Below are 11658 nucleotides of genomic sequence, written 5' to 3'. Positions count from 1 at the left end.
GATCTGTGTCAGTGTTGGTGTGTTGTGTTGGATCTGGCACTATCTGGGATCGCTCAGTTCGGGTGTTCTCTCTGTGTGTGTGGGCTGGGTTGCCTGCTGACACATCGTTTTATCTCCCCCCATTGCCTGGGGAATTACAGTTGTGTCCAAAATTATTCAACCCCCACTGAAATTGAGTGTTTTGGCCAGTTTGACATTGCTTTTGATCATTCAGTCATCTTGCTTACATTTACATTAAAGAGGCACTTGTAGGTCAGACAAATATAACATAACAGTTATAATGAAATAACCACAAATGTCTTTTCTGTGCTCACAGCATTATCAGTTTTATTCAACCCCCAAGTGACATTCAATCTTAGTACTTAGTACAGCATCCTTTTACAGTTATAACAGCTTTTAAACGTGAAGCATAGCTTGACACAAGTGTCTTGCAGCGATCTACGGGTATCTTCGCCCATTCTTCATGGGCAAAGGCCTCCAGTTCAGTCACATTCTTAGGCTTGCGCACTGCAACTGCTTTCTTTAAGTCCCACCAGAGGTTCTCAATCGGATTTAAGTCTGGTGACTGCGATGGCCACTCCAAAATGTTCCAGCCTTTCCTCTGCAACCATGCTCTAGTGGACTTGGAGGTATGCTTGGGATCATTGTCCTGTTGAAAGGTCCAACGTCTCCCAAGCCTCAGGTGTGTGACGGACTGCATCACGTTTCCATCCAATATCTCCTGGTACTGAAGAGAATTCATGGTACCTTGCACACGCTGAAGCTTCCCTGTACCTGCAGAAGCAAAACAGCCCCAAAGCATGATTGACCCTCCACCATGCTTCACAGTAGGCAAGGTGTTCTTTTCATCATAGGCCTTGTTCTTCCTCCTCCAAACATAGCGTTGATCCATGGGCCCAAACAGTTCTAATTTTGTTTCATCAGTCCACAGAACACTATCCCACAACTTTTGTGGTTTGTCCACATGGCTTTTGGCATACTGCAGTCGACTCTTCTTATTCTTTGGAGACAGCAAGGGGGTACGCCTGGGAGTTCTGGCACGGAGGCCTTCATTACGCAGTGTGCGTCTTATTGTCTGGGCTGAAACTTCTGTACCCACATCTGACAAATCTTTTCTCAGTTCCTCAGCAGTCACACGGGGACTTCTCTCCACTCTACGCTTCAGGTAGCGCACAGCAGTCGAAGTCAGCATCTTCTTTCTGCCACGACCAGGTAGCGTTTCAACAGTGCCCTTTGCCTTGAATTTGCGAATGATGCTTCCTAAGGTGTCTCTTGGTATGTTTAACATCTTTGCAATCTTCTTATAGCCATTGCCCTTCCTGTGAAGAGAAATCACCTCTTCTCTTGTCTTCCTGGACCATTCTCTTGCCTTCACCATGTTTGTAACCACACCAGTAAATGTCTAGAAGGAGCTGAGTATCACAGTCATTTTAAAGCTGCCTAATTGGTGCTTATTATGCTTGATTGCTGCTCGGTGACATCCACAGGTGTTTTCAATACCTGATGGAAAGCACCTGTATGAACCTCTGTTCTTCAGAGTGGTAGTCTTTAAGGGGTTGAATAATTGTGGCAATGAAGAAACCACATAAGAACCATTTACTACTGTATTACATAAACAATTGATGTCATTTTAGTTGCATTTGGGTAGTTACAACGTCCTTGTAGGATTTGATTCTGAATACAATTCCAAATGTACACTATAGTCCCTAAACCCCTTTACAGCATTGGGGGTTGAATAATTTTGGACACAACTGTACATCCTAGGATCTGTTTGGATCCATCATCCTCCACTGACTGCACCTGTCACCCTGCCACTGCCAACCACAGATACAGTCTATCCGTGACATTGATTTTGTCTTTAATATCGGTGCTGGTGGCATCTTATGCAAATTAAAAGAAATTGAGCAGTTTCATGTTTTGTTGATTTAATATTTTCTACTGTTTTTATACATTTATTATTTGGGGGGGGAGCAAGAAGCTGGTCTTGCCTAGGGTGCAAAATAGTCTAGCACCAGCTCAGCCTGGTACCAGTCCCGGCCTGTTTCCTGATCACGATGCTGTCTCACCATGTCTGACCCTGGCTCACCTTGACTACACCTCTAACTGTTGCAGTCACCTGCTATCAAGCTACCGGCACCCATGATTCTTTGAGCCTTGTACCTCTGTCACCACACTCAGGGGAGCTCGGACCAGAGCCACAAGGGAAGCCCTCTGATCAACTCAGCCTCCAACCAAGGTCTGTGATACTATACCTAGAATAAGTACAAAAAAGAACAGTTTTTTGCCTTCTAAAAAAAAATGCTTCCTCTAATGCAAAATAATCATCAATTTATAATAACATAGGTAAAGATTAATAAATCAAATTAATTACATCTTAGGCAAATGATAAACAAGTACAAAAAAGGGGAGAGGAGAAACCAGCTCCTACAAGTACAGTCTCTCCAACTTGTCCCACACTGTGAGCATTATCAGTTTTACAAGGGTGACGTCCCTGGAGCGAAGGAGGCTGAGCTGTTCTAGCTGACTCTGCTCAGGCACTGATTTGCTCAATAGCTTCTATTTGCATCACAAATAACTTACCAGACATCAGATTTAACTATAGCATGCAGATGGATACTCGCTGTCCCATTAGCAGGACACATGGCTGATAAACAGGACAGTTTTGCTTCCTCTTTTCACGTCTAAAAGGAATGATTTTCAGACATCTGTTTTGTTGAGAAACAAGGTAAGTGTCCTCACTCTAAGCTAAGTTTTTACTAAGCAAGGCTTTATGACTTTTTTATATTTATTCAAAATATTTGGTACATCCATTCTGGTATCTCTAGTGACAAGAACAGGAAATCGATAATGTTAAAGTAAGAAAAAACATCTTTATTTGTGCTGTGAGACTAAAGTTACTGTAAAGTGTTTAATAGTTTATATTTCTTAGGAGTCATTTATTCTGAAACAATGGCAGAAAAAAGACCAAGTGGTCCATCACGTCTTCACCGTTTTTTCAGTTCAGTTCAGTGTATAGATCTATGTTTGTCCCAAGCATGTTTGAACCTACATACTGTTGATTCCGACCATTTGAGATGTATGTCCCTGATTACTGAATGGTAATGAATAAAAAATATAATCAGGATTACAAATAAAAAGTGTGCTTTAGGAAAAGGATCTTTTTGTACATAGCAATCTGCATCATTGTTTAATGATCCAGCCTGACATAGAGAAATGACGGTTGGAGGCTAATTGCTACAAGCTACACAATTTTTCCCCATAGCAGACTATTTACACGTTAGCTCTTATGTGTAAAAATTTTAATATTTAATAAGCAATCCAATAAACAGTAGCGCTGTGAAGAGAGCTAAACACTAAGAAATCTACATGGTTAGCAAATTGTAGGCTATAGGCTGAGTTAACATTTTATTGGCAATTACTTTCTCTGCATGAAAATGGAATTATTGTGTTGTCAATAAAGGGATTGTTAACAAGCAGTTACATTTATTGCTAACGTGATTCAATCATACATGCAGTTTAAGGGCAGATGAAAAGAGATGCTTGATATGTTTGTAATGACCTTCACTTTATGTTACATAATAATAATAATAATGATTATGTAGAAGGAAATTGATCTGAGTTACTAAAAGGAAATGTACAATAGCAGGGAGAAATTTACAAGATAATTGATACGCTTGGCACGCTTTTGTTGCAATTCTCAATTTATCTACTAAAGCGTTAAGCATGTTCTCTGACCATTTTCTTTTAGTGTTTTCACATTCAACCTCAACTAGATGAGTATGTGGTGCTGTCCCTGTATATAATGGAAATGTATAATATAATATAATATAATATAAAAGTAAACAGATGTAAGGAAGCAAAAAAAAACAATACGGAAAACCCATTTTGTTAAGGTACATGAGTTGCTCCTAGAGCATTCGGTGATAAAAAAAAAAAAATTGAACCAGGTTTGTTGGTGATGGCGTACATTCATTTTCTTGAACAACAACTCCAGTGACTAAGATGAGGGGGGAAGTGAGATTATGTAACATTTTATTTTGAAATTGTTGTACTACAGTAACTTTATCTGATATCCATATTGTTTTGATGGACCAAAGACTGAATGAAGATAAACCTTTATTGCATACACTTCAGAGGCAAACTACATTTGAATTTAAACCACCAACCTTCTCTGCACCAATATCTAAGGTCTAGTTCACATTTATTTTTTTGGTTCATTTTTCTGAAACGCACTATAGTCCATTTAACATTGGTGTCCGTTTATGAACCAGCGGTAATAGATCGCTGCTCAGTTCTCCGGCATTCTCGGAGAACACAGTTCTCCTGTGAATGCAGTTTATGAAGCAGTTCTCCGAACGAAGGGAGAACGGTCTCCAAACGCTGGAGAACGGTCTACAAACTCTGGAAAACGGCTGATTTTACTATAATCTCGTGAGATTACAGTAAAAGATTAGTTTACTAAGCAGAGGTAAATTATCTCTGCTTAGTTTGCGGTCCCTCTGATTCTCCAGCTCTGGGCTGGAGAATCTGGAGGGAGAACACAGATCTCCAGTGAAGGGCTGACATGATCTCCTGAGTGTCATAAACTGTGAATGAACAGAGAATAGCTGAGATCCGTTGAATCGCAGCTATTCTCTGTGTCATAAACGGACACCATTGTTTCTTATGGGACAAGTTTGCATCTATGCTGCTGTGTTTTTGGAAAGGGTCATGGACTTTTTTTTTTTTTTAAACACAACAGTGTGCATTTTTGGTTCAATAGACTTCAATGGACACATGGCATTTTGATTTTTTTGCCAGTAGGAAAGTATAGACTTTGATGTGCCTTTGGATGGATAAGATTTTGATGCAACTTTGATGTGACTATTTTTTTACTAATAGGAAAGTATGACATTTCTGTTATTGTAATGCAACTTTGCTGCAACTTGGATGTGTTTACACTCTCTTGCACTAAAGTAGCATCAAACTTGCATCCAAGTCACATCTATCCAAGATCACATCAAAGTCAATACTTTAGGGCCTGTTCACACCATGGTGAAGAGATGTCAGATTTTCTGTGCGCATTCTGTGGGTGGGAAGTAGTTAAAGATACCCTGTCACCAGACCATTAATTTCAGCAAAAATCTTCCCATAATTTTTGGGAGGAAATTTATAATGCAGTCAATACTCTTTTCAGTAGTATAAATTCTTTAAAATGCCCTGTGCTTCATTCAGAAATCCTTTCTAAGTGCCTATTCACACCATGATGCAGAGACATCAGCTTTTCTGCATGTGTTCTGCAGCGGCACAACAAAATCAAGTGTTCTCTGTGTGTGCTGTTCACACCACAACATTAGTATCACGTGCAGATTTATTCTGCACATGAATCTGCAACGTGTATAAAACCTGATGTAAACTGATGTCTCTGCAAGTGAAATCTGAACGTCAGTTTTTTTTGCATGTATGGTGTGAATCAGGCCTTACTATTGGCATAAGCTCCCCGCAAAATGCATCAAAATCGGGGCAAAAGCATGTTTTTTTAAAATGCACCACAAACGCATCAATTGCAACATGTAGAGGTGTGAACATAACCTAAAGGCAGCCACACACTGACTGAAATTTGACTGGTTCAGCAGGAACCGGCTTAATTTTGATCCATGTGTGGGCTAGACTGGGCTGTACCGATCGACTTGTGTGCAATCAGCCTGTTGGTTTTTTGCAGAACGATCAACACCTTTTGCTGTTGCTGGTAACACTGATCAGTGTGTTCTAATCGCAGGAAAAGCTACCCTCCGTCATATCACAATAGCACATTAAATTTGTAGATGGAGGAATCCATCAGTTGGTTGAACGAAAAAAAAAAGTAATGTATTGCTAGTTTAAGTTTACAGATGACTACACCACGATATCTAGTAGTGATCAAGAAACAAAGGCTTGCCTGGATCCATTTCTGTGTAGTATTCAGGAGTGGTTGCAATAGAACTCTTAAAATGCATTTGTCCGTGCTTTCCAAATAGTGTGTACCTATCCTTTGGTATAACACTCAAACTTGGCAGAGCAATGGGATTCTACAAAACATGCTTTGGCTCTTAAAGTTTATATAAAACCAATCATTAAAATCTCATTTAAAATGTAACATGTTACTGTCACTTTAAATATTTTTGAACCTGCATCTTTCATTAAAATAATGTCAAGTTTGCCTTGATTGCTAGATTGCCTTGGAGATCCTTCCAGTGATAGAGTGACAACTCTTTGTATTTGTTTCCCAATTGTTCTCTTGCTAATGTCTCCCTCCTCTAGTAAAGGCTGGAAGTGGTTGTGCCATTGTAAACTGCCTAGGCATGTTCTAATGTTGTCACCATCAGCAAACGCATCCTGAGAATAGCGATTTGGATCCCAGTCTGAACCCACCAGGAAGCTGTCACTGTACTGGGCAAATCCTAAACCAGTGAGGTCTACCCTGCTCTGAAGCTGCAGGTGTACATGCCCATTGTATACAGTTACATAGCTAAAGTGCTACTAAGCCCAGGACCCTGCATTCACTATATCTGGTCTCCCACAGTACACACAACATGGAAATGCAATTATTTTAGTAAATATAAACTGCTAAATACCTTTTCTCATCAGTAGTTAGAACAATCTTGTGATTTCTATCAGTGTCCAGCAGAGCACTGGTTAAGTCTTGTAGTAGGAGTTTTCCTTATTCCCTTCTTGTCCTATGAGGCTGTAGAACCCCTGACCCTCTGTCTGGACAGCACTGATTGGCCCTGTGCTGACCACATGCACTCTCCCAAGAAGAAAAAAAACCGTAGCAATACACACCAAACTGAACATGTGCAGCTTGGCCCCAAGGCTCTGTTCCATCAGCAGATGGACTGGGGGCAGTAGAAGAAGGGAAGGATCAGAAAACTGGATAAAACAGCATTTTTACACAATGCTGAGGATTACCCCCTTAGGTTCCACAGTGAGTATAACAAGCATGCTTTACTGCATACACTGTAAAGACTGATTTTACTGCTGTGGGTTTAGTAACACTTTAATCTGGTTGAAAAAAAAGACACAAGTCCAATCAGTTTGACCAATAGAGAAAAAAAACAACACACACAAAAAGAAAACCTCCATATACAGGTGAAACTCGAAAAATTAGAATATCGTGCAAAAGTTCATTTATTTCAGTAATGCAACTTAAAAGGTGAAACTAAGATATGAGTTAAAAGGTGTAACAAAGGTATAGCGAGCGCTACAAACAGGTTTGTGTAAGCAGCTAGAACACCAAAAAAGGTAACCAAACAACCTTACAATAATCAATAAAAGGAGAAAGATAGCAGCGCTTGAATCAGAGTGCAAAAGGAATGCTCTGTAAAGGTATATATGCATATAAATATAAATGCTCAAGAAAGTAGGTACAATGGTAAACAGTGCGCTAATCAATAAGAAATGTTAAAGCACACACACAGTCCACATCCCAAGTCAATGGTTGTAGGAGGGGTGAAAAAATCCTAGGAGCGAATAGAGTGCGCACTCACCAGAAGTGCGTATAAAATACGCATGTAGAGAGGTATACTCTTCAGAATGTCTCTGGCATCAAAGCTCTGGTCAGATCGCACTCCACACCATCCTCTGTCTCACCACGAAGAGCAGTAACCAGGATTCATCAAACAGTATGGGCGTCAAAGGTACTCCTTAGTCCAGAGTATACCTCTCTACATGCGTATTTTATACGCACTTCTGGTGAGTGCGCACTCTATTCGCTCCTAGGATTTTTTCACCCCTCCTACAACCATTGACTTGGGATGTGGACTGTGTGTGTGCTTTAACATTTCTTATTTATTAGCGCACTGTTTACCATTGTATCTACTTTCTTGAGCATTTATATTTATATGCATATATACCTTTACAGAGCATTCCTTTTGCACTCTGATTCAAGCGCTGCACCTATCTTTCTCCTTTTATTAAGATATGAGATAGACTCATTACATGCAAAGCAAGATAGTTCAAGCCGTGATTTGTCATAATTGTGATGATTATGACTTACAGCTCATGAAAATCCCAAATCCACAATCTCAGAAAATTAGAATATTGTGAAAAAGTGCAATATTCTAGGCTCAAAGTGTCCCACTCTAATCAGCTAATTAAGCCATAATACCTGCAAAGGGTTCCTGAGTCTTTAAATGGTCTCACAGTCTGGTTCAGTAGGAATCACAATCATGGGAAAGACTGCTGACCTGATAGTTGTGCAGAAAACCATCTTTGACACCCTTCATAAGGATGAAAAGCCTGAAAAGGTAATTGCAAAAGAAGTTGGATGTTCCCAAAGTGCTGTATCAAAACACATTAATAGAAAGTTATGTGGAAGGGAAAAGTGTAGAAGAAAAAGGTGCACAAGCAGCAGGGATGACCGCAGCCTGGAGAGGATTGTCAGGAAAAGGCCATTCAAAAGTGTTGGGGACTTTCACAAGGAGTGGACTGAGGCTGGAGTCAGTGCATCAAGAGCCACCACACACAGACGGATCCTGGACATGGGCTTCAAATGTCGTATTCCTCTTGTCAAGCCACTCCTGAACAACACACAACGTCAAATGCGTCTTACCTGGGCTAAAGAAAACAGACCTGTTCTGTTGCTCAGTGGTCCAAAGTCCTCTTTTCTGATGAGAGCAACTTTTGCATCTCATTTGGAAACCAAGTACCCATTGTATGGAGGAAGAATAGAAAGGCACACACTGCAAGATACTTGAAGTCCAGTGTGAAGTTTCCACAGTCTGTGTTGATTTGGGGAGCCATGTCATCTGCTGGTGTTGGTCCACTGTGCTTCATTAAGTCCAGGGTCAACGCAGCCGTCTTCCAGGAGATTTTGGAGCACTTCATGCTTCCTTACGCAGACAAGCTTTATGGGGATGCTGACTTCATTTTCCAGCAGGACTTGGCACCTGCCCACACTGCCAAAAGCACCAACACCTGGTTCAATGACCGTGGGATTACTGTGCTTGATTGGCCAGCAAACTCGCCTGAACTGAACCCCATAGAGAATCTATGGGGCTTTGCCAAGAGAAAGATGAGAGACATGAGACTGAACAAAGCAGAAGAACTGAAGGCCGCTATTGAAGCATCCTGGTCTTCCATAACACCTCAGCAGTGCCACAGGCTTCCATGCCACGCCGCATTGAGGCAGTAATTGCTGCAAAAGGGGCCCAAACCAAGTACTGAGTACATATGCATGCTTATACTTTTCAGAGGTCCGATATTGTTCTATGTACAATCCTTGTTTTATTGATTGCATGTAATATTCTAATTTTCTGAGATTGTGGATTTGAGGTTTTCATGATCTGTAAGCCATAATCATCATCACAATTATGACAAATCACAGCTTTAACTATCTTGCTTTGCATGCAATGAGTCTATCTCATATATTAGTTTCACCTTTTAAGTTGCATTACTGAAATAAATGAACTTTTGCACAATATTCTAGTTTTTTGAGTTTCACCTGTACACAATCCTACAGTATACCCACAGTTGATTCAGAGCAAGGCAAAAACCCCAATAAAGTATGATCTAATTTGCTCCAGAAGGGGAAAAAAATTGCTTCCTGATCCCCCACAAGAGGCAATCAAATATTCCCTGGATCAACTTTACCTATAAATGTTAGTATCCAGTTATATTTTGTGTATCCAAGAAAGAATCCAGACCTTTTCTTAAAGCAATCTATTGAGCTGTCCAGAACCAACTCTTGAGGGAGTCTATTTCGCATTTTCACAGCTCTTACTGTGAAGAAACCTTTCCATATTTGGAGAGCAAATCTCTTTTCCTCCAGCCATAAAGGGTGCCCCCTTATCCTCTGTGATGACCCTAAGGTGAATATGTGCGGCTGCAGGACAGGGCATACTCCGGCTGCAGATGATTGGTCCAGTTCAGGAGACAGTTTTACTGGGGGGGCTCTCACACAGGTGGGCTCAGACTGAGATCTGAACATGCCCCAGCTCATCACAACCTGTGCACAATAGGAAGCATTTGCTGGAGTGCATGCAAATAGACAGGAAGTGACTGCAAAGAGGCTGTAAGCCATCAGAAATGCTGACAGGCAGCAAATGATAAAAAAAAAAAAAGGTGTAAGCAGCATTTTAGAAAAATACAGCAACTACTTATAATTCACAGTGCTTTGGAAATCCAAATATTATTCAGTTAGGGTTTACATTAATGTGATATTAGATTCCATTCATAAACTGCTATTTTCCTTTTTAAAATTTGCTGTAAAATACTTCATAGCATTTTTCAAAACATTTTTTGCAAAAAAAAACTACTAAAATAAGGCTTGCAGCATATTTCATCAAAATAAGCGGTACTTATCTCATGAAACCATGTGTTATTTTATCTCATGCGATATTCACAGGGATGGATACATTGGAGAAGAATTAGCACCCCTGTCATTGTTTATTACAAAGAGGTAAAATGGGTTAAACAGTAGAAATCTGCCAACTCCCTAAGTCACTGCGGCCCCTGCAGCATATGTATTAATACAAAAGAAAAAAGGTGATTGGAATACCGAGCAAAGGTAAGCTGCTTTCACAGGGCACACGTGGCACATCAAAAAACAACTAAGGCAAATAAAGTCAATACAAAATATCTTTCTAAATGTCAAATATTGAATAAAAATAATAAATAAAACATCATACACATATATAAATACACTTCTTCTACAATGTTGTCTTTTTTATTGGTGGAAGAAGAGTATTTCTATATGTGTGTGATTTTTTTTAACCACTTGCCTACCGGGCACTTATACCCTCTATGTGCCCAGGCCAATTTTCAGCTTTTAGCACTGTCATACTTTGAATGACAATTGCGCGGTCATGCAACATATATGACATTTTCATCATTTTTTTCACACAAATAGAGCTTTCTTCTGGTTGTATTTAATCACCACTGGGTGTTTTATTTTTTGCACTACAAAAAAAAAAAAAAAAAATAAGCAATAAATTTGAAAAAAAAAGTTTTTCTTTGTATTATAAAATTTTGCAAACAGGTAATTTTTCTCCTTCACTGATATGTGTTGATGAGGCTGCACTGATAGGCAGCACTGATGAGGTGGCATGGATAGGCTGCACTGATGGGCACTGATAGGCTGCACTGATGAGATGGCATGGATAGGCTGCACTGATGGGCACTGATGGGTGGCACTGATGGGCTGCACTGCTGGACATTGATGGGTGGCACTGCTGTGCACTGGTGGGTGGCACTGGTGGGCAGCACTGCAGGGCACTGATCATCAAGGCACTGATGATCAGTGCCAATGTGCTCTGTGACATTTGCCAGTAATCTGCAGTACTTTCCTTAAGCTGTCACAGCGTGAGGAAATGCTGCCGATAACCGGCAACTGTATTTACTCAGTGATCTGCTGTGTCATTGGACACAGCTGATCATGTGGTAAAAGGCCGCTGTGATTGGCCTTTTACCTCATCATGTGATCAGCTGTGTCCGTAGGACACAGCAATCATGGAGATTGCCAGGGCGCTTTCTGGGAGGAAGTCATATGATGCCCTCCCAGAACTGGACAACCATGCTGTAGCGGTCATTTGGCTATAGCACTGTTGTAAAGTGGTTAAACCATTAGGAAGATATTTTGAATTTGCTGAAAGTATAACTAAGGGAAAACATTTTTTTTTTAGTTTTGGATAGGTTGGAGAA

General features: G+C 40.3%; 1 protein-coding gene across 2 annotated transcripts in view; it reads left to right on the top strand.

Annotated features, from left to right (window-relative positions):
• Positions 1-2492: 2492 nt before the first annotated feature.
• The window catches only part of ADGRD2 (adhesion G protein-coupled receptor D2), a 653782-nt gene continuing 644616 nt past the window's right edge, over positions 2493-11658 (top strand). For both annotated transcript variants that reach the window (XM_089665904.1, XM_089665444.1), the window contains exon 1: positions 2493-2725. The gene's annotated coding sequence lies outside the window, so the exon portion shown is untranslated. The remainder of the gene's footprint in view (positions 2726-11658) is intronic.

Source organism: Staurois parvus, unplaced genomic scaffold (genome assembly GCF_062004578.1).
Source record: "Staurois parvus isolate SC_StPar_1 unplaced genomic scaffold, SC_StPar_1.0 ptg000002l, whole genome shotgun sequence".
In the NCBI taxonomy this organism is placed as follows: Eukaryota; Metazoa; Chordata; class Amphibia; order Anura; family Ranidae; genus Staurois; species Staurois parvus.
This window is presented reverse-complemented; position numbering and strand designations above follow the sequence as displayed.